Source organism: Protopterus annectens, chromosome 16.part0 (genome assembly GCF_019279795.1).
Source record: "Protopterus annectens isolate FY-2018-M chromosome 16.part0, PAN1.0, whole genome shotgun sequence".
Classification (NCBI taxonomy): domain Eukaryota; kingdom Metazoa; phylum Chordata; order Ceratodontiformes; family Protopteridae; genus Protopterus; species Protopterus annectens.
Genome location: NC_056750.1, coordinates 333279135 through 333302007, shown reverse-complemented (window position 1 = coordinate 333302007; position 22873 = coordinate 333279135). Strand labels below are relative to the sequence as shown.

At 43.1% G+C, this 22873-nt stretch overlaps 1 protein-coding gene across 1 annotated transcript in view; it reads left to right on the top strand.

The window, feature by feature from the left end:
- Positions 1-22873, top strand: part of DOLPP1 (dolichyldiphosphatase 1) — a gene marked incomplete in the record, with an annotated part of 1057587 nt that overhangs the window by 1031437 nt on the left and 3277 nt on the right.

Here is a 22873-nt window from a genome sequence, read left to right as displayed (position 1 = left end):
GTAGATGTCCTTCTCTTCACTTTTGCAGTATTCACTCCCTCCTCCCCCTGGCTCTTTTCCCTTCTGGATGTGCCTGGTACCTCTCTAATCCTTGGACTGGAGTTTCTACTGGGGCTTTCAGTTCTGAGGATGGTACGTGTGACGTACGGTGTACCCTTAGCAACCTAAAGGTTTTGGTATACTGGTCGGACGTCAGGCTGCCTTTGGCAGGGGGATCTCCTATTGTAAGGAATACTGCAACAGTGAAGAGAACAACATCTGCCATTATGGTAAGATTTTACATAACTGTACTTTCCTTCTTGTGAGGAAAAAAGTAATTGTTGTACTTTAGTTTCTTCTGTTTTCTCAAGTCAGTACTTATTGTTTAAAGTGTGTTTTAACTCTGGATACTACTTCCAGTGCTGTTGCTACTGGTACCGTGTTGAGATTTATCTGGCTGCATCCTCAAAACCTCCTAGAGGATGTAAAAAATAAATAAATAAATTGAAATCTCCTTTTAATGGAAATTTAGATGTTCATCATGTTTCACTGTTGCAGTCATTACACTTCGGTTATCCTGCTGACAGGCGACCCGTAGTCGGCCCGAGTTCCAAAGTCTTGGTCCGGCGTCGGTTGCTGTCGCCTCTTCCCTGACGTCAGTGCGCCAGGGGTATAAAAGTTGCAACCGACGCCATTTTCTTCAGTCTTTCTTGCCGCGCGGTGCCCGAAGCAAAAGCAGTTGGCTAGTGCCGGTCAGCCGACTCCTGAGATTTTCAAAATTGAATTTCAGAACCGAAGTCTTCAATAAAGCTAAGTACCCCGTTGGGAAAACTTTTTCTTGCTCCAGACCGATGTCAGTAAAAGTTAATTGTATTTCTTGTGGGAAGCAAATACCTCATAAGGACTTTCACTCTTACTGCATTCCTTGCCTAGGCCCTGACCACGACGTTACTAGTTGTTGGTTTTGTGCTATATTCAATAAACGCACTGTTTGATTTTGCCTTGCATTATTTTGGACGACGATTTAATTATATAATGCCGTCGGAACAACCGATGACCAGAATGTGCAAAAAACACAGACAAAAAGACAGGCATCCGAGGTCCAAAACCAATGAAGCCTCTTCTAGGCCAGTCGCCGGTTCTCAGTGAGGCGCTTTCGCAGCCCCTGACACCTGCTACCTCAGAGTCACAGGCCGTAACAGATAGCCACGTGGAGACAGAGGCCTGTGGAAACTCAAGGTATTGGGCCTACGGAAACTATACCCTCAGATGCGTCCAGAGCCGCTGAGCAGGCACCGGCTTCTGAGGGTGTTTTCAGACCTTCACAGCTTACAATTAAGGCTTCTACAGCAGCAAAGGCAAAGTCCAAAGTGCCATTAAAGACGAGGAAACAAGTGTGGCATTCTCCAGAACAGTTATCCATGCCAAAGAAACAGATGCTTAAAATGGCCGAAGACCTTATTACTTTAATCAGGGCCTCCCATCCCCCTCCTGACAAAAGGCCTAGGCAAGACACTGATTATGATTCCTCTGATCAGGTTTCCATTTCCTCTGATTCTTCTGATCAGGGCTGTTCTCTCCCTCCCTATGAGGACTCTGATGCTGAAGAATCCATTACTTCAGCCTCACCGCCTGAGGATTATTCTTTTGGGGAAACCCTGCACACCATGAGGGAGCATTTCCATTGGGAGAGCCAGGATTACTCAGAATCCAAGAAAAGGCTCAGAGATTTCCTTTTATTGCCTCAGCACAGGCCCCTGGCTAATCCCCCCTGTGCTTGATATTGCAGATGATGATTTCTCTGAATCCAGTCTGTCTCCAGATTCCTTACCCGCTGTACCAGTAAAGCCAGACAGGTACTACAGGGTCCCTTACTCTCATAAATTTCTTTACAAAAACCCCGCTGCAGACCCATAAACAATTTCTCAGGGTCCTAAAGGGGTTAAAGCTTCCACTGCCAAAAATCCTGTCCTCTCAGATAGGGATTCCAGAGCTCTGGACAGATGGGGGGAAAAAAGTTTACACTTCTGCTACTTTAGCTGTAAGAGCTTTAAACTGTCAGTTTCACATGCTTAAATATCAACAGCATCTCATGTCATTGTTAAAGCAGAAAATGATTACAAATATAGAAAGTCCTGATAGTAAAGAAATGCAGGATTTATTGCATGCATTTGAACAAGTGGGAAAGCATACTCTGCAATGTGGTTTTGATTCATTAGAGGCTTCTTGTAGAGCCACAGTTACAGGCTCAGTTATTCGAAGACATGCTTGGTTGAAAGAACAAAGTTTACCTGACCCTGTTAAAGTAAAATTATTGGATGCTCCACTACAGCATGATACTTTGTTTGGTGTTAAGGCAGAAGAGGTGTTAAAGAAAATGGAGGATAAAGCAAAGTCGATGCAAACGGTGAAAGATTTCTTACAGGTTCAACCACCTAGATTTAGCAGAAACTGGCCTTCAAAAAATTGGTCCTTTCCAGTGTCAGACAGGCCACAAAGAGGCAGATACAGACGCCCAAGAGGCAGATCTCAGGCCCAAGACTCTTACAGACCTAAACAATGGGGTGCTTCAGCCCCCAAAGGAGGAGAAGACAAATCACAACCTTATAGGAAACTGTCACAATGACTTCCCTCTGCAAATGCCAAGCTCTTACCAGTTAACAGCACCCCTAGGGGGAAAGATAGCACTTTTCTCAAAAAATTGGCACATGATCACCCAAGACCAATGGGTGCCGAATATAGTTTCTCAGGGATACAGGTTCCACTTCCACACGCTTCCAAAACCAAAAGGTATGCCAAAACTGCCACAAAACCAATGGGCAGAAGCACAAAAACAGATTGCTGCTCTTATGGATATGGGAGCTATTCAAAAAGTTCCACAAGAAGAACAGGGACAGATTTTACTCAAGACTTTTCTTAGTACCCAGGAAAGACAAAACCTGGAGACCAATACTGGACCTGTCAATCCTAAATACTTTCCTGGATGTTCCAAAATACTACTACAACTTTTGCCCATGCTGGGCAAGGAGGCTTGGCTAGTTACTTTGGATCTCAAGACTGCATACCTGCACGTCCCAATCAGACAATCATGCAGAAGATACCTCAGATTTATAGCGGGCTCAGTACATTACCAATTCTCTGCACTGCCCTTTGGCTTATCTGCTGCACCCAGGGTCTTCACAAAATGCCTGGCACCAGTAATTGCATTTTGCAGACAAAAAGGAATTCAAATTTATCCCTACTTGGACGACTGCCTTATTAAAGCAGAGAGCAAGGACATTCTTCTAAAGCACCTGGCGTTTGTAAAAAGATTGCTAATTTGCCTAGGGTACACAGTAAACGAAAATAAATAAAAATTAGTGCCCTCTCAAGAGATAATATTCCTGGGTGCAAGCTTAAATACAACTGCCCAGATGGCTTATCTCACGACAGACAAGCAAAGGCAACTGACTCATTACTTTCAAATGATGGCAACAAAGACCCAGCTCCCTGCAAGAAAAATTCTGCAGGCCCTGGGTTTCATGGCTTCCTGCATTCTACTAATTCCATATGCAAAACTGCATGAGGAAACTACAATGGTATCTAAAGTGTTTGGACTCAGCATTGTCACAGCCTAGAGACAATCCTAACCTTGATTCCCTGCCTACAACAGGAGTTTCGATGGTGGTCCCAGGCCTGTCACCACGAAAAGGGACAGCCTTTCACCTTACCTAGAGCCAGGCAGGCAATAACAGATGCATTAGATTATGCCTGGGGAGCACATATGGCAGGAAAATGTATTCAGGGCACGTGGCCCAAGGAACAAATGCATCTTCACATCAATCAAAAAGGTGCTAGCTGTACAGGATGCCCTGACAGCCTTCAAGGACCTAATACATCCCGGACAACTATTAATAAAGACGGACATTACCACAGTTATGTGGTACATAAGCAAGGGGGCACACATTCCTACCCCCTTTGCAGACGAGCCATGACTTTGTGGAACACAGCACTGACCTGCCAGGAACAAAAAATACACTGGCAGACGAACTAAGCAGAAATCTCATGGATCCTCACGAATGGAAGCTAAATCCACAAGTGTTCAACATAACAAGGAAATGGGGACGCCCAGACATAGATCTTTTTGCCTCCCCTCACAATTGCCAAATACAGAAATTTTGCACAAGGACTTATCACTCTCAAGCATGGAAAGTGGATGCTCTTGTCATTCAGCTGGAAAAGCCTGGCAGTCTGTGCCTTCCCTCCGATGCCTCTTCTCACCAAGGTGCTTCTAAAAGCCAGACAAGAGAGGCCAAAAATGATCCTGATTGCACCAGACTGGCCACGCCAGCACTGATACCCAATCCTCAAGACTTTGTCCCAAGGCCCACCTTGGCCTCTACCTCAAATCCCTCATCTTCTGACACAGCAAAACAATCAGATTCTGCACAGTCAACTCAGAACCTTAAACCTGGCAGCATGACAGATAATGTAGCCACTCAGACTGCACCTCTCTCTAAAGCTGTTATGTATGTAATTTTGGAAGCCAGGAGGCCCAGTACTAGGAAATCTTATGCAGAAAAATGGAAGAGATTCTGTGCTTGAAACCAGGCACACGGGCTCGACCCACTGGTTCCCAATATACCTCAGATTTTGCAATACCTGACTGAGCTGTTGGACAAAGGCCTATCTTTTTTCATCTATTAAAATCCATGCCTCTGCCATTTCAGCTCATTACAATACAGATCCTCCTATTTTTTCACATCCTCTACTACGACAGTACCTCAGAGGGGCAAAGAATATAAGACCCCCTAGGAGAGCACCAGTACCTACTTGGGACCTCAATTTTGTTTTAGAAAAACTAACACTGCCTCCATTTGAACCAGCCAGCACAGCTGATCTAAAATACTTGTCATGGAAAACTGCTTTGCTCCTAGCAATAACTTCAGCAAGAAGAGTCTGAGTTACAGGCATTGATGGCTGTGGAACCTTTCCTCATCTTTTATCAGGACAGGGTTTCTGTCAGGACAAAGCCAACATTCATGCCAAAAGTGGTTTCCAATGTGGTCTTACATCAAACCATTCATTTGCCTACTTTCTACCCAAATCCCCAGAATAAAGGGGAAAGACTTCTGCATGCTTTGGATATACACAGGCAGCTACAATTTTACTTGGACAAAACAAAATCTTTCAGAAAAACTGAGCAACTGTTTGTAGCGTATGCTGCAGGATCACAAGGAAAGCCTATTACAAAGCAGACAATCTCCAAATGGATAGGACACTGCATCCGCTTCTGTTATGCACAGCATGGCAAATTGGTGCCTAAGGGCCTTAGGCCGCATTCTGCCAGAGCAACAGCCACTTCAACAGCTTTCCTCAGAGGGGTACCAACCAAAGACATTTTAGAAGCTGCAACCTGGAGCTCAGTGCACACTTTTACCAAGCACTACCACCTACCTCTCTACTCCAAATCCAGAGCAGGCTTTGCCACTGCAGTTCTGCAGGGCTTGTTAGCCTCGCCAAATCCAATCTAGACCCAGCCACCCAAACTCAGCTTTGGGATTCTACCCAAGTGTAATGACTACAGCAGTGAAACACAATGAACATAGTACAGTTGTGTACCTACCATAAATGTAGATGCTCAAGTGTATTCACTGTTGCAGTCCAGGTTACCCACCCACCATCCTCCTCTTTGCTGGGACTATTCTGTACTTCTCAACTCTATACAACCTATGTGGTGTATTTGCTTGTAGATGAAGTAAATGTTTATAGTACTATATGCATGGTTGTTTGGCATATTTTTATCTTTTCAGCCTTCCTATCTGGGGGCACCTGACATCTGGGGCAAGAAAAACTGAAGAAAATGGCGTCTGTTGCAACTTTTATACCCCTAGCGCACTGACGTCAGGAAAGAAGCGACAGCAACAGACGCCGGACCAAGACTTTGGAACTCGGGCCAACTACGGGGTCACCTGCCAGCAGGATAACCCATGTGTAATGACTGCAACAGTGAATACACTCTAACATCTACATTTATGGTAGGTACACAACTGTACTTTAAGTCCTTCTGTTGCAAAGGTTATCAAAAATATAGTGAGATGTCAGGTTGATGCAGGGAATCTGAGATTTTTCATCCTCTAAACTTTCTGTGGGTTTTTCTGCTCCTGCATCCAGTGTTTTTCTCAAACACCTTGCTTGAGTTATCACTTGTAACAGTGGCAAATTTACATTCATATAAAAGTAATCCCACTATAACATAAACGTTATGCTTCACATATAATATGCTATATCATAAACTAAACAACATTACATAAATTATTCAGTTCCTGCCTTTTTTTTTAAACAGTACATCTTTATTAAACAATCACTTACTACACAGGCAATAAAAGAAAACAAACCACGACACAATCCTAGTTGCAATCATTTTACTTTCAAACCCATACTAACACATTCCCAGTTGCAAATATTATACATCAGTTATAATCTACCCAGTCTTTTGCAGTCAAACTTTACATTACATAGCTCATTTAAGTCCTGCTGCCTTTTAAACCTCATTCCCATTACCAGAGATTCCAAAGACAACCACAAGGCATTCTATAGCTATGTCAAGAATATAAATGGCAATGCTCAGATCTGCTGTGAGCTACAACAGAATGGCATTAAATATACTGATCCCAAGGATATTGCCAATATCCTGGCAGATCGATTCAGTGCCAACTTCACCCCCTCCCCCTAAAGGGCCCATCTCATTACAGAAAGATTGCCATATTCCGGTAATCATGACCACACAGGTAAAAAACGCACACTCCAAAGCTAAGGATACAGCATCCATGGGACCAGACAATATCCCGGGCTGTGTACTATATGAACTACAAAATGAAGTGGCACCTCACCTAAGTGTCATGTCTAATCATAACCTCACCTCAGGCTTTGTGCACACTGAGTGGCGCACAGCTATAGTTATCCCACTCCATAAGGGGGGATCCACCTTGGATCTTGGGAACTAATGTCCCATCAGTCTGACAAGCCTGATCTGCAAGGCCATGGAACGTATTATCATGGAACTTATAAACAAAGACATTGATGACCTTCAAACACTGAACCCCACCCAGTTTGGGTTCGTGAAGGGCTGATTGTGTGTCTTGAACCTGATTGACTTCTTCGAATTGGGTCTCCAAAGCCATGGACAAGAGTAAGGCAGTCCACACAGCCTATCTGGACCTCACCAAGGCCTTCGACACTATCCCCCACTCTGGAATCATAGATAAACTTAAGCTAGGCATAAATCCCTGTGTCACTCGATGGGTTGCCAGATGGCTTACTGACAGAAACCACACTGTAAAAGTAGCCGACTCCAAATCCAGCTCCAGACAAGAAGTACCTCCAGGTTCAGTCCTGGGACTGCTCTTGTTTGGCATCTACTTCTCTGAAGTACAGGCCAACACTGAGGGACTCTGGCTAACAAAGTTTGCAGATGACTCCAAACTGGGAGCCATTATTGAATCCCCAGATGATGTGGATATTTTACAAAAGGGCCTTACAGAAACAGATGTTTGGTGCCAGAGCCATGGGCTCAAGCTCAATGCCAAAAAGTGTATAGTTATCCCCTTTGGGAAAAACCATGTACCCATGAATTATAACATAGGTGAAAGTGCACTAAACACCGAAAATGTGAAGAGACTTAGGAACACAGGTGGACAATGGTCTCACCTTCGATAACCACACCGCCACAACAGTCAGGAAATCCTATGTGGCACACCTCATCACTAAGGGCTTTTCATCCAGGAAAAAGGAGGTCATTGTCCCACTACTCATCCCTCATTAGACCCATCATAGAGTACAAGTTTGGTATGTACCTACCAAGACATCTGCAACAATTGGAAAGGCTGCAGAAACGCCTCACTAAAAGAATCACAGGCCTAAAGCAGATGCCCTATGTTGACCGACAAAAAACTCCAGTTATACTCTGTCGCATATAGTCTACTCAGAAGCTATCTCTGCTTAACATACAAGGCCATGTCAAACCCAGAGTTGTTGGACATGCTACACTTAAAGAAATCCCAATCCATCAGAGCCACACACTCCAGGGACCTAAATCTTGTCATCACAATGAACAAAACATGCTGGAGGGATAGGTTCCTGACCCACTCTCTTGAATAGACTGCCCATACATGTCAGGCAGAGCACCTCCTTGGCCCTCTTCAAAAGGAACCTTGACTACTGGATCGGCGATAGGAAATTTACCCCAGGGATCACATCAGTCGCCCTGCTCGACTGGTCCAGAGAAGTAAATATTGTGGGAAGAAATAGCCAGGGAATTGTTATGGCTAAGCTTGTATAATCCCTAGGGCCAATAGCCTAATACCAACCTATTCCTCCCCTGTATGTATTGATCTTCGTGTTTCACTGTTGCAGTCATTACATTTGGGTAATCTGCTGGCAGGTTGCCCTCAGTCAGCCTGAATTCCAAAGTCTTGGGTCCTGCGTCGGTTGCTGTCTTCTCTTCCATGACGTCATGGGTATAAAACATGCATGCAACACCATTTTCTTTAGTCTTTCTTGCCGCGCGGTGCCCGAAGCAGAAGCATTTTCACAAGTGCCGGTCGGCCGACTACTGAAAAATTGAGTTTGAGTTTCAGAACCGAAGTCTTCGCCTAAGCTAAGTACCCCGTTGGGGAAACTTTTTCTTGCTTTTTACCGATGTCGGAAAAAGTTAATTGTATTACTTGTGGGAAGCAAATAACTCATAAGGATTTCCATTTATACTGTATTCCTTGCCTAGGCCATGATCACAACGTCTGTATATTTTTGCATCAAAGTATTTTGGAAACAGATTTTAACTACCCAGAAATGTTGTCTGATAGCAATCCGACTACCGGAGTACATAAAAAACGCAAGGAAAAGGACAGAGAAAGGCAGTCGAGATCCAAAACCGGCGAAGCTTCTCCTAAGCCAGTCGCTGGTACTCAGTGAGGTGCTTTTGCAGCCCCTGATACCCACTACTTTCGAGTTCCATGCCTCTACCGACACCCATGTGGAGTCAGGCATGCCACAAGATACTCAAGGTATTGGACCGACGGATGTATCTCCCTTGGATGGGTCCGGAGCCGCTGAGCAGGCACCGGCTTCTGAGGGTGTATTTAGACCTCATTTGTATATCAAACCGATGACAGATGCAAAACCAAAGAAAAAATCAACTTCTAAAACTAAAAAAACGACGCATGAGCCACGTGCACTGGCCTCTATGCCTAAAAAACAGATGATCAAAATGGCTGAAGACCTTATTACCTTGATCAGAGGTTCCCATCCCCCTCCAGATAAGTGGCCTAGGCAAGACTCTGATTATGAATCTTCAGGTTTCTATTTCTTCTGATTCCTCTTTTGATCAGGAATTGTTTATACCTCCCTATGAGGATTCTGATGCTGAGGAGTCTATTCCTTCTGCATCTCCTCCTGATTATTCATTTGGAGAAACTTTGCATACTTTGAGGGAGCATTTTCACTTGGGAGAGTCAAGATTTCTCAGAATCAAAAAAAGAGGCTCAGAGATCTCATTCTCCCTCAGCACAAACCTTTAGCCATCCCCCCTGTTTTAGACATTGTGGATGATGTGTTTTCAGAGTCAAGCTTGACCTCTGAATCCTTACCTCCAGCTCCCGCTAAGCCTGACAGATACTACAGGGTACCTGACTCGCATACATTTTTTATTTAGAAACCCTGCTGCTGATCCTGAAACTATTTCACAGGGTCCAAAGGAAGTTAAGGCCTCAGCAGCAAAAAATCCTACACCCTCTGACAGAGATAGCACTAGACAGATGGGGAAAAAAGGCTTATACATCTGCAACCTTGGCAATCGGGGCCTTAAACTGTCAATTTCATATGATTAAGTACCAACAACATGTTATGGGATTGCTGAAACAGAAAATAATGATGATTTCAGAATGTGCAGAAAATAAAGAATTGCAGGAATTATTGCATGCAGCTGAGCAAGTTGGAAAGCATACTTTGCAATGTGGTTTTGATTCTTTAGAGGCCTCCTGAAGGGCCGCAGTTACTGGATCTGTAATTAGGAGGCATGCCTGGTTAAAGGAACAAAATTTACCTGATCATGTTAAAGCTAAATTGCTAGATGGACCTTTACAGCATGATTCTCTGTTTGGTATTAAGGCAGAAGAGGTTCTAAAGAAAATGGAAGACAAAGCTAAGTCTATGCAAACTGTTAAATACTTCTTACAAGTGCAGCCACCAAGATTCAGTAGACACTGGCCTACAAAAAATTGGTCCTTTCCTGTGTCAGACTGAGCTCAAAGGGGCAAATCCAGGCGCCCTAAGGGTTCCAGATACCAGGCGCAAGATTCATACAGGCGCAAGATTCATACAGGTCAAAGCAATGGGGCGCTTCCACCTCCAAATTTGGAGGAGATAAAGCGCAAACCTACAGAAAGCAATCCCAATGACTTCCCTCTGCCTCCACCAAGCACTTATCTTTTGGCAGCACCCATAGGGGGAAAATTAGCACTTTTTGCTCAAAATTGGCAGTTAATAACCCAGGACAAGTGGGTACTAAACATTGTATCACAGGGAAACAGATTCCATTTCCACACTCTGCCAATGACAAATGGTTGGCCAGATCTGCCAAAAAATCAAAGGGCAAGAGGCACAGAAACAGGTTACGTCCCTCATGGATATGGGGGCCATTCAGGCAGTACCAGAACAGGAAAAAGGACAACGTTTTTCCTCAAGATTGTTCTTGGTACCCAGAAAGGACAAGGCCTGGTGGCCAGTACTGGATTTATCGATTTTGAACACATACCTGGACATTACAAAATTCAAAATGCTGACTTTGCAGCAGCTTCTGCCCATGCTGGGCAAGAATGCTTGGCTGGTGACTTTAGACCTAAAAGAGGCATACCTGCATGTCCCAGTAAGACAATCGTGCAGAAGATACCTCAGATTCAATGCTGGCTTAATGCATTACCAATTCTCTGCACTGCCCTTTGGCTTATCTACTGCGCCCAGGGTCTTTACAAAGTGCCTGGCACTGGCACCAGTAATTGCATTTTGCAGACAAAGTAGTATACAAATATATCCTTATTTGGACAACTGTCTCATTCAAGCAGAGAACAAAGACACTCTTCTTCGACACCTGGTGTTTGTGAGAAGGCTTCTAACATGCCTAGGGTACACAATAAATGAAAAGAAATCACAACCTCTCAAAAGATAACATTCCTGGGTGCATGCTTAGATGCAACTGCCCAGATGGCTTACCTCACGCCAGACAAGCAAAGGCAACTGACTACTTACTTCAAACTGGCAACAAAAGACCCAGTCTTCTGCAAGACAAATTCTGCACGCTGTGGGCTTCATGGCATCCTGCATCCTAATTCCATATGCAAGACTGCATATGAAGAAACTTCAATGGTACCTAAAAAGTTTATGGAGTCAACATTCACACAGTTTGGAAACCATGATACCTCTCATTACCTGCCTGCAACAAGAGTTTCTATGGTGGGCAAAGGCATGACACCATAACATGGGACTGCCCTTCACTCCACCCCCTGCCAGCCAAACCTTAACAGACTTGAATTATGCCTGGGGGGCCCACATGGCAGGAAGATGCATTCAGGGCTGATGGGCACCAAAGCAAATGCATCTGCATATCAACCAGAAAGAGATGTTAGCTGTTCAAAATGCCCTAACAGCCTTCAAGGACTTACTTAATCCAGGACAACTACTGATAAAGACTGACAACACCACAGTCTTGTGGTACATAAACAAGCAAGGGGGCACATACTCATACCCCCTTTGCAGATTAACCATGGCACTGTGGGACACAGCTTTGACCTACCAAATACATCTTCAAGCTCAATTTCTGCCAGGAAAACAAAACACTCTGGCAGACGATTTAAGCAGAAACCTTATGGATCTTCACGAGTGGAAACTAAATCCACAAGTCTAAAGCATAACAGAGCAATGGGGGAACCTAGACATAGACCTATTTGCTTCTCCTCAAAATTATCAATTGAAAACATTCTGCACAAGGACTTATCACAGATAAGCATGGAAAGTGGACGCTCTATCCTTCAGTTAGAAAAACCTATTTGTTTACGCCTTTCCTCCTCTGCCTCTTCTATCCAAGGTCCTCCTGAAAGTCAGACAAGAGGAGCCAAAGATGATATTAATTGCCCCGGACTGGCCCCGCCAATACTGGTACCCAATCCTAAGGAACTTGTCTCAATACCCAGCTTGGACCTTGACTCCAAGACCACAACTACTGTCCCAGCAAAACAATCAGATCCTGCACAATCAACTACAGACTCTGAACCTGGCAGCATGGCTAATCATGTAGTCATACAAACAACACCTCTCAGTAAAGCTGTGATGGATGTCATTCTGGAAGCCAAAAGGCCTAGTATTAGTAAATCTTATGCTGACAAATGGAAGAGATTTTGTGCTTGGAATCAAGCACAAGGAACTGATACAGCAGAACCAAATATTCCTCAGATATTGCAATACTTAAATGAGATGCTTGACAAAGTCCTATCTTTCTCATCAATCAAAATCCACGCCACTGCCATTTCGGCTCATTACAATACAGAGCCACCAATCTTTTCTCATCCTTTACTAAAGCAGTATCTTAGAGGAGCCAAAAATTTAAGGCCTCCTAGAAGATCACCATTACCTGCATGGGACCTCAATTATGTGTTGGAAAAGCTCACCCTGCCTCCATTTGAACCAGCTGCTACCGCTGATCTAAAGTTCTTATGGAAAACAGCTCTGCTGCTAGCTATTACTTCAGCAAGAAGTTTGAGCTACAGGCCCTCATGGCTATAGAGCCTTTTATCATATTTTACCCAGACAGGGTGTCTCTGAGAACAAATCCTACTTTTATGCCTAAGGTGGTGTCCAGTGTGGTCCTTAACCAAACAATTCATCTGCCAACTTTCTATCCAAATCCACAGAACAAGGGGGAAAGAATTCTGCATTCTTTGGACGTACGCAGCTAAGATTCTTCTTGAGCAGGACTAAGGCTCTAAGAAAGACTGAGCAATTACTAGTGTCATATGCTGCAGGATCAGAAGGAAAGGCTTTTTCAAAGCAGACAGTTTCAAAGTGGATAAGCCACTGCATCCATTTCTGCTACTTACACCATGGTAAACCTGTGGGCCATGGGCATTGGTTCTCATTCCACCAGAGCTGCAGCTACTTCAGCAACCTTTTTCAGAGGAGTACCAACCAAAGACATTCTAGAGGCTGCTACTTGGAGTTCTGTTCACACCTTTACAAAGCATTACCATTTGCCTTTCTACTCTTAAGTCCAGGGCAGGCTTTGCCACTGCAGTGCTGGAGGGCCTTATAGCCACAACAAATGCTGTTTAGCTCCAGTCACCCAACCATAGCTTTGGGATTCTACCCAGATGTGATGACTGTAACAGTGCAACACTAAGAACATAGTACAGTTGTGTACACTTACCATAAATGTAGATGTTAGTGTATTCACTGTTGCAGTCCAGGTTACCCTCCCTCCATCCCCGTCATTCTGAAATGTATCTGTCCTTCTCTATCCTCTACAACCTATGTGGTGTATTTGCTTGTAGATGAAGGTTAAGTTTATATTGATGCATGTATATATAGATATATATTTATAATTTTGCTACCTTTTGGGGGGGCACCTGACATCAGGGGCAAGAAAAACTAAAGAAAATGGTGTCTGATGCATGTTTTATACCCCTGAAGACCTGACGTCATGGAAAAGAAGACAGCAACCGACGCAGGACCCAAGACTTTGGAATTCAGGCCGACTGAGGGCAACCTGCCAGCAGATTACCCAAATGTAATGAATGCAACAGTGAATACACTCTAACATCTACATTTATGGTAAGTGTACACAACTGTACTTTCCCACGATTCTCATTTTCCTATGTAGGTATGTTCCTACCCTTTTTCTAAATATCTCAATTCCAGTTGCTTTATCTCTGTTACTGTATTTACTACTTCTAGTATAGTTGGTTTAGATTTTGATTTCCATTTTCTACTAATTGCTTTTTTGGCAGCCACCATTATTAGACACAGCAAGGCCCTACCCATGCGTAGGCAATTCCGATTCTGTATCATAGCTCAGAAAAATCATCTCCCTCATCACCCCAAGCTAACCATCCTGTATCTCTCTGTGCATCCTGCAGGGAATACTTAAAGTCCACCAAGTCACCGCACTCCCAGAAAATATGATGTTATTCGTGTTTCACTGTTGCAGTCATTACATTTGGGTTATCTGCCTGCAGGTTGCCCTCAGCCGGCCTGATTATCAAAGTCTTGGGTCCTGCGTCGGATGCTGTCTCTTCTTCCATGACATCAGGTAGTCAGGGGTATAAAGCATGCAGCCAATGCCATAACATCAGTCTTTCTTGCTGCGTGGTGCCCGAAGCAGAAGCAGTTTGCAAGTGCCGGTCGGCCGACTCCTGAAATTTTCGTTTTCGAGTTTCAGAACCGAAGTCTTCAAAAAAGCCAAGTACCCCATTGGGGATCCTTTTTCTTGCTCTAAACTGATATGAGTAAAAGTTAACAATTGCATTACTTGTGGAAAGCAAATACCTCATAAAGATTTTAATTCATACTGCATTCCTTGCTTAGGCCCAGACCACAACGTCCCTCTCTGTTTTGTGCCTTATTCAATCCTCAAACTATTCATAGTCTGTTCATTTTTGCATCAAACTATTTCAGTACTCTGTTTAATTATCCAGAAATGGCTTCGGTAAGCCATCCGACTACAGACATTCCGAAAAAACGTAAAGATAGACTGAGAACTGCATAGGTCCAAAGCTGCTGACGACACTTCCTTTAAGCTGTTCGCCGGTACTCAGTGAGGTACTTACGCAGCCCCTGATACCCGCTACTTTAGATTCGCAAGCCTGTACTGAGACCCATTCGGAGTCCGGTATGCCGCGAGATGCTTCTTCGACTATGGAACCTGCGGATGTCTCTACCTTGGATGGGTCCGGAGCCGTTGTGCAGGCACCAGCTTCTGAGGGTCTATTCAGGCCTACTGACTTGCATATCAAACCAATGCCATCTTCTCCAAGGCCTAAATCTCGACCCACGCCTAGAAAGCCAACGTCCAAACCGCATGGTTAGGCCCATATGCCTTAAAAACAAATAAGAATGGCTGAAGACCTTATTACTCTAATTAGGGGAAGCCAGCCTTCTCCCTCTAAGAGACCTAGAACTGATTTTCCTTCTGATCAGGATTCTGAAATTTCTTTTTCTTCTGATGACCAGGATTTGCCCTTATCTACCAATGAGGATTCTGATGCAGAGGACTCCATACCCTCTGCTTTCCCCTCCAGGAGATTTTTCTTTTGAGGAAACTTTGCACACTCTTAGGGAGCATTTCTGCTGGGAAAGCCAGGATTACTCTGACTCCAAAAAGAGGCTTAGGGAATTCTTACTCCTACCACAACATAGGCCTTTCGCTATCCCTCCTGTACTGGACATTGTAGATGATGCCTTCTTGGAATCTAGCCTGGCCCCAGACACACTACCTCCGGCTCCCAGGAAACCTGACCGGTATTAGAGTACCTGACTCTCACAAGTTCCTCTTTAAGAATCCTACTGCGGACCCAGAGACCATTTCACAGGGACCCAAAGGCATTAAGGCTACGACTGCCAAAACCCTATCCCCTCTGATAGAGATTCCAGGGCCTGATGGGGTAAGAAGGTTTACACTTCTGCTACTTTGGCCATTAGGGCCTTAAACTGCCAGTTTCATATGTTAAAGCATCAGCAGCATATTATTGGACTACTTAAACAGAAAATGTTGATTCCTGACTGTGCTGAAAATAAAGAATTACAGGATGTAATGCATTCTGCTGAACAAGTTGGTAAACATACTTTGCAATGTGGTTTTGACTCTTTAGAGGCATCTTGCAGGGCTGCTGTCACTGGGTCTATTCTTAGAAGGCATGCTTGGCTTAAGGAGCAAAATTTGCCAGATCATGTTAAAGCTAAATTACTAGATGCTCCCTTAAACTAAGACCCACCTGTTTGACAACAAAGCAGAAGTAGTTCTTAAAAAGATGGAGGAAAAAGCTAAATCTATGCAAAATGTTAAAGATTTCCTGCAAGTACAGCCTACCAGATTTAGTAGGCATTGGCCTTCTAAGAATTGGTCCTTTCCTGTCTCTTCCACGCCTTCTCAGTCCAAACTCAGGAACAGCAGACCACCTAGGCTACAGTCTCAAGGTACTCAGAGGCCTAAGCAGTGGGGGGCTCCCACTTACAAAGCTGGAAGTAGTAAGATACCTCCCTATGGTAAGCTGTCACAATGACTTGACCTTAAACCTTCCAAGCCCTGCTCAACTGTCTGCTTCCATAGGTTGAAAGATCGCCCTGCATGCAAAAAACTGGGAACTCATTACCCAAGACAAATAGGTTTTAAATATAGTTTCCCAAGGATATCTATTCCACTTCTACACCTTACCAACCCCAAACGGTTGGCCAGACCTACCCCCCCAAATCAGTGGGCAGAGGCTCAACAGCAGGTTCTCTCTCTCCTAAGTATCAGGGCTATTCATCCTGTCCCAGCAGAGGAATGGGGACAAGGTTTTTACTCGACTTTTCCTGGTACCCAGAAAAGACTACTCCTGGTTGTCCTATCCTGGACCTGTCTATTCTAAACAACTTTTTGGTAATCCCAAAATTCAAAATGCTAACTCTTCATCAGCTGCTTCCCATGCTGGGCAAAATTGCCTGGTTGGCAACATTGGACTTAAAGGAAGCTTACCTGCACATCCCAGTAAGGGAATCTTGCAGAAATTACCTACGCTTCAGAGCAGGCTACATGCACTATGAATTCTCTGCATTGCCCTTTGGCTTATCTACTGCGCCCAGGGTATTCACAACGTGCCTAGCTCCAGTCATTGCATTCTGCAGGCAAAGAAATACTCAAATATAACACAAGCAGTTCACCTCACACTGGGCAAAACCAACACTAAACTAAAAATAAAAAAGGAAATAACCGCACAATGGTGTAGCGAGGTTCAGTGCTTTAATGTTGACTGAGCGCTTTCACCTCTCCATCTTAGGCTTCATCAGAGTCACAGAAAAAATACATCACTTCCTATTTATACACAAAAATTATCTCATGATATCACATTAATGGGACTAAATCAATTCATATTTGATTGAATGTATAAATAAACATTTAAATTCATGTACTATGCATTCCATAAAAACATTAAATATTAAAAACAAGCAAACAAGTTGAATCAATGAAACTATGAAAAACTGTAAAAACAGCCACTCTGCAAGTTTGTATGTTTCTAGCTTTCAATTTTAAAAGAGGGGCAAAAGAGATGTCATTTATACCAGGAACATTTTTTTTGCATTTAATCTAAGTTGCCATTTGGTCTCTCTTAATTCCAATGCAACTCTAATATTGCTGCATGGAACTCTGCGTTGCTGCTGCTTATCATGGAAGTTCTTATTAAAGAACTTAGAGATGCTGTTTCTAAATTGACGGTTCATTTAGTCACTTCCTCCTCGAGCCAGCAAGAGAACATTGGTGGGGTTTTCAAAAGCATTACTGCATCTCAGGATTTGGATTTACTAACGTTGCACCCTCAGCCCGGGATTGACAGAGTTTCCAATGAACCAGAGAGTGTGTCCAATCCGTCCGCTTCTACTGAGTTCACCGACTTTTTCTCCAGTCCTGTGCTTAGCTTCGATGACGACTAACAAGACAGCGTAGTTTTGGGCACCTTAAACAATCAGTTGGCGTCCTTTGAGAACCTTGGGCTCAAATTTCGTGGTCTTCAACTCAATAATGCTTTTTTGGCTGAATCTATTAGACTGAAGCACGTCCGAAAGGGATTCCAGGTATTTAAACTACCGAACGGAATTTCAGATGATACGACAGCCTACAAGGAGTTGGTGGACCTTTATAATAACACAGGACTTGAGGTAATGCGAATCATCATAAGGGACAACAATTTGAAACTTGAAAAGTATTAAAAAAGACGTTCTAAATTCTAGCATAACATCTGATTTGATATTTTCTAAATATAAAATGAAATACAACAAAATTTTATTTGATTTAGAGAAATGTCCGGGGCAAGTCTGTCAACAAACAGGTTAAACTAAAACGGAACAGAAAAGATTGTGACCAAAAATGTTTAAGGTTTTAATGTGCATAACAAAGCTGGTTGTGATGATGATTGTACTAATGATGTTGGTATGCCTAATTGTGTAACAGATGAGTTTGTTGGATCCAGCGCAAATGGCTTTGGTAAAAATAAGAGTAAAGCTCAAAACACTTCTGATGGTAGAGATGACTTTTTTAGAACCCCCCCCCACCACCACCACCACCAGAATTGAGGAGGTCAGAATGCCTGAGGAACCAGGCGAACCGGACTGGTTCTGGGTACCAGAACCGTCGGGAGTCCAACAAGAAAGGGTGGAATGGGGAGGAGGAGACGGAATTACCGGTATTGAACAAGTCCAGTGAGTTGGACTTGTCAAATGGTGGCATCCTGAGTGACAGAGAAAGCAAGGAGGGTGTCAAGATTTTCAAGAACAGTGATTTTACTTCGTATAATTTTACTAATAGACCATTGATGTCCACACATTGTGATCTTTTGAAAAAGGTTTTTCATTTGTTCCGTGTTTAAAAACTGATGTTGCTTCTCTTTTATTGAATTTTAGATTATACACTAGGCAACTTCATTTAAAGTTGCTGTTTCCACAGAATGAAGGGGGGTTTACATCACTGCTTAAAAGGAGTTAGCACCTTTATTCCCTCCTATCACAGTAAGATTGGACTGTTTAAATCTTTTTGTAAACTAGAATTTAGGAATTTGATTCAAGGTAATGAATTAATGAGTGATAACCTCAGTACACATGAAAGAAAAATTTTCCGTGAGATTAGAAATGATACAACTAGGTTTATGAAACCAGACAAGGGTGGGGGTGTCATTTTGATGTCAAATTTCGACTGTAGTTTAAAAAATGAGATTCTCAACGACCCCACCACTTACTCTAGGGTTTCCTGTAATGAGATAAATTATGTAAATTCTAGAATTGACATTGAATTATTTGATGCCTTTTCACAGGATCAGGAATGGCACTGAATTGGATTTTTTTGTGTGTGGATTAGCCCAGTCATCCCGGTGATCTTTGGTATTCCCAAGCTCCATAAGTGTGCACATGACCCACCATTTAGACCGATTGTAGCAGCCAGGGGTTAAAAGACAGAGCCCCTAGCTGCTTACATCGATTAACATGTCAAGCCCATCAACAAAACAGATGACATTGAGAGACTTTTTGCATTGTTTAGAGATGTTACGAGACCTTTCATTCATTAATGATGTGGGTTTTTTTGGCTATTGATGTGGTCAATTTGTTTTCCGTCATCCCACATGACAAAGGGACGAAAGCATTTGAGGAATGTTTATTTGGATCAGGCATTCTTCCTAATGACAAGGTCAGTTTTTTAACCAGATTGACGGAAATCGTACTAAATAGTAATTGCTTATTTTTTGAAGGCAAATACTATCGACATACTACTGGTGTTGTGATGGGCGCTAAGTGCGCACCAGTATTTGCAAACATTGTTTTGCTTGAATGGGAGAAGGAAGTTGTGCTCAAATACAGGTTTATGTCCAAAATCAATAGATATCTAAGATTTTTGGATGATATCTTGATTTTGTGGACTGGACCCGAGGAAGAAATTGAAGAGTTTATTTTTGAACACTAATACTGATTTTGTTTGTCTTTCACTCATAGATACAGCAGTAGTGAGTCTGACTACTTGGATATACTTTTGAAAAAAAGGGATGGCAGGTTGGTTTCCACTATTTTTAGGAAACCAACTTATTCTAATTGTTTGTTACACTATGAGAGTTGCCAGCCCCACATCAAAAGCGTGGAATTGTGAAGGGCCAGATGTGTAGGCTACCTAGGTTGATTAGCCAGGATGATGATTTTGGTAGGGAAATGTACACACTTATAGGGATTCTCTGCACGACTCAATAACAAAACCACAAACTGATAAATACCACCGTTGCCGGTCACTGCACCTCTAAAAAGCTCCTAGTAATCCAGATGTTATATTCAGGACTCCTAATAATCCAAAAAATGTCTGTAAAGAACGCCAATAAACGAAAATACCAAACAGGAATTGTATTAAGCTTAAAACCAAGTTTTTCGTCGGCGCTCTGCACAGTGACTTAAGTTTGCTTTCTGAAGAAGTTGGTGCAGAGCGCCGACGAAAAGCTTGGTTTTAAGCTTAATAAAATTCCTGTGTTCCACAAGGATCAGTCCTGGGACCTCTACTGTTTGAAATGTATTTCTCTGAAGTATAGGCAAAAAGTAAAGGTCTGTGGCTGACAGTTTGCTGATGACCGCAAACTGGGAGCAGTCATAGACTCTCCAAATTGTCAAAATCCTACAAGAGGGTCTTACTCAGACAAATGATCTGTGCCAAAGTCATGGACTTAAACTGTGTGCAAAACAATGTATTATCCCTTTCGGTAAGAGCAGTGTTCCTGCTAACAACCACCTCAGTAGCAACACACTAAGTACGCACTCTGTGATGAGAGACCTGAGAGCACAGGTTGACAGCAACCTTACCTTTGATCACCATGCCTCCACAATGGTAAGAAGGGCATTCTGTATTGCTTATCTCATAAGTTAAGTGCATTGCCTCCAGAAAAAAAAGTTATAACCTGCCTGTACTCTTCTCTCATCAGGCAAATAGTACAATGCCCCTTTTGGTATGTACCTTTCCAAGCACCTGCAGCAATTGAAGAGACCAAGGAAAATTTTGAGGTCTTCAGCATCTGTCCTATGTAGATCATCTGAAATAACTGTCACTTTATTCTGTTTCATACAGACTACTCTGAGGCGATCTCTACCTTGCATGTAAGGCAATCTCTGACCCTGCTTTATTGGAATTGCATGTCTGCAAGTCAAATGGTACATGGGTTCATCTCTCTAAAGACCTTAACCTGGTATGTGACATTAATAGAACCTGGTGGAGGGACATTTGTCTCCCAGAGTTTACCACACCTTTGGAACAGAATCCCACTTTGCCAGAGCACCTCATTGACCCTCTTCAAATGCAGTCTGAACGATTAGATGGGTAACTGTAAATTCACCCCTGGAGTTCTATCTGTGCCCTTCTTGGACAGGGGCTGTAGACACAGATCATGGAAACAAGGGTAGAACTTGGCTAGGCTTGTAACTGCCATTAGCCAAGCCACTTCCTTTGATCCATAGGATCCTGTGTGCATGCACACTCCTGCAAACATATCCCCAGAAGGCATTTGTGTATACACATGTCTGGTCTGTATGCTGCAGTCTGTACTCACTATCCAGGAGTCAGCATTACAACAGTTCAGATAAACTCCCTTCTTCCAGTATGGGCCTGCTTACTTCAGCCATTAATTCCTACCCTCTGTGGTTGGTTTCTCTACCATCCAGGCTGCTGCTCAAACACGTGATCCAAGATTATTGTAACTTTATTTTCTGAAGGCCTACCATTAAGGTGGGCAAGAGAACATATCTCAGCATTTCCATGTTGAGCACTACTATGTATGTATGAGTTTTTTGTTTAAAGATATCTTGCTTAATAAATGGACAAAAGACTCAAACTTTTATGTGTGATAACTTTAGAGCACTGAAAGGCCAACCCTTTATTCTTTTGAAGTTAGTGTTTATATGGGTCTACCTGACTTTATCGAAGTTTCCCTTACCTGAAATTTAGAAGATTGAGACGACAACACCGAACGTTTAAATTACTGGAAGTCAGATCAATGAAATGCCAGATGTGCATGTCATACAGCACTTTGAGCTGAATGGAGATCGCGGTGCAGTGAGGAATGGGAACTACACCCTTTTCCTCACTGTAGTGCGATCTCAGAGTTGGTGTATTATAATTTGCAGGGAGTGTGGGGGGATACAGGGGGGGGATTGTCCCCCCTGTAAAACATAAAAGGTATATTTTTGTTTTGCTGCAGTTGTTGTTATGACTTTCTGTAATGTAAATATTTGGTGGTGTGGAATTTTGGTGTTGTCTTGATCTTCTGAATTTCAATATATAATATATATAAGGCCGCGGTAGTGCAGCAGTTAGCGTTGTCGCCTCACAGCAAGAGGTTCTCCTGTTTGATTCTCAGCTGAAGCGCCTTCTGTGTGGAGTCTGAATGTCCTCCCGGTGGTCAAGTGATGCTTACAGACATGCAGGTGCGTGCGTGAGTGGGTGTGCCTTCTTTGAAGGGTGGGGGTTGGGCTGGAAACTCGATACTTCACTCTGTGGGGATGGGCTTTTATTCCTCTAGAATGCACCACCAAAAGAAGAGGTTCGTTTGAAACAGAAGTTTGGGGATGTCCCAAGTTGAAGTATCGACAGAACCTGGAATGTCTGACTGCGGCAAGTGTGTTGCCTGTGTACACATACGAAAAAACAACGTCACCTTCTCGCACTGCAACAGAACTGTCAGTCTACATGACCACTATGACTGCAACACAAATAATGTAGTCTACTGTGCTTTCTGCGAAAACTGGGAATTTCTATATCGGCAAAACGAACAGGAAGCTGAGTAGCTGTATTAAAGAACACACTGCAGCAATATACAAACTGGACAGTTTGAATGCCTTGGCTAAACACAGTGCTATTTGCCCAAACTTCACAGGATTCAAATTCACAGTGCTGGAAAAAATAACAGAATTTGTAGGGGACATGGACACATTCCTGCAAGTCCAGGAATTAAAATGGCAGATAGAACTGAGAGCTGATGTCTATCCAGGTCTCAATGAGACACTGAACATTAAATGTGCACTTAAATGGTATAGAGATTGAAATGTGATAGGGTTTGAAGAACTGCGCAAGAGGGTATGAAGAATTGTGCAAAAAGGTTTT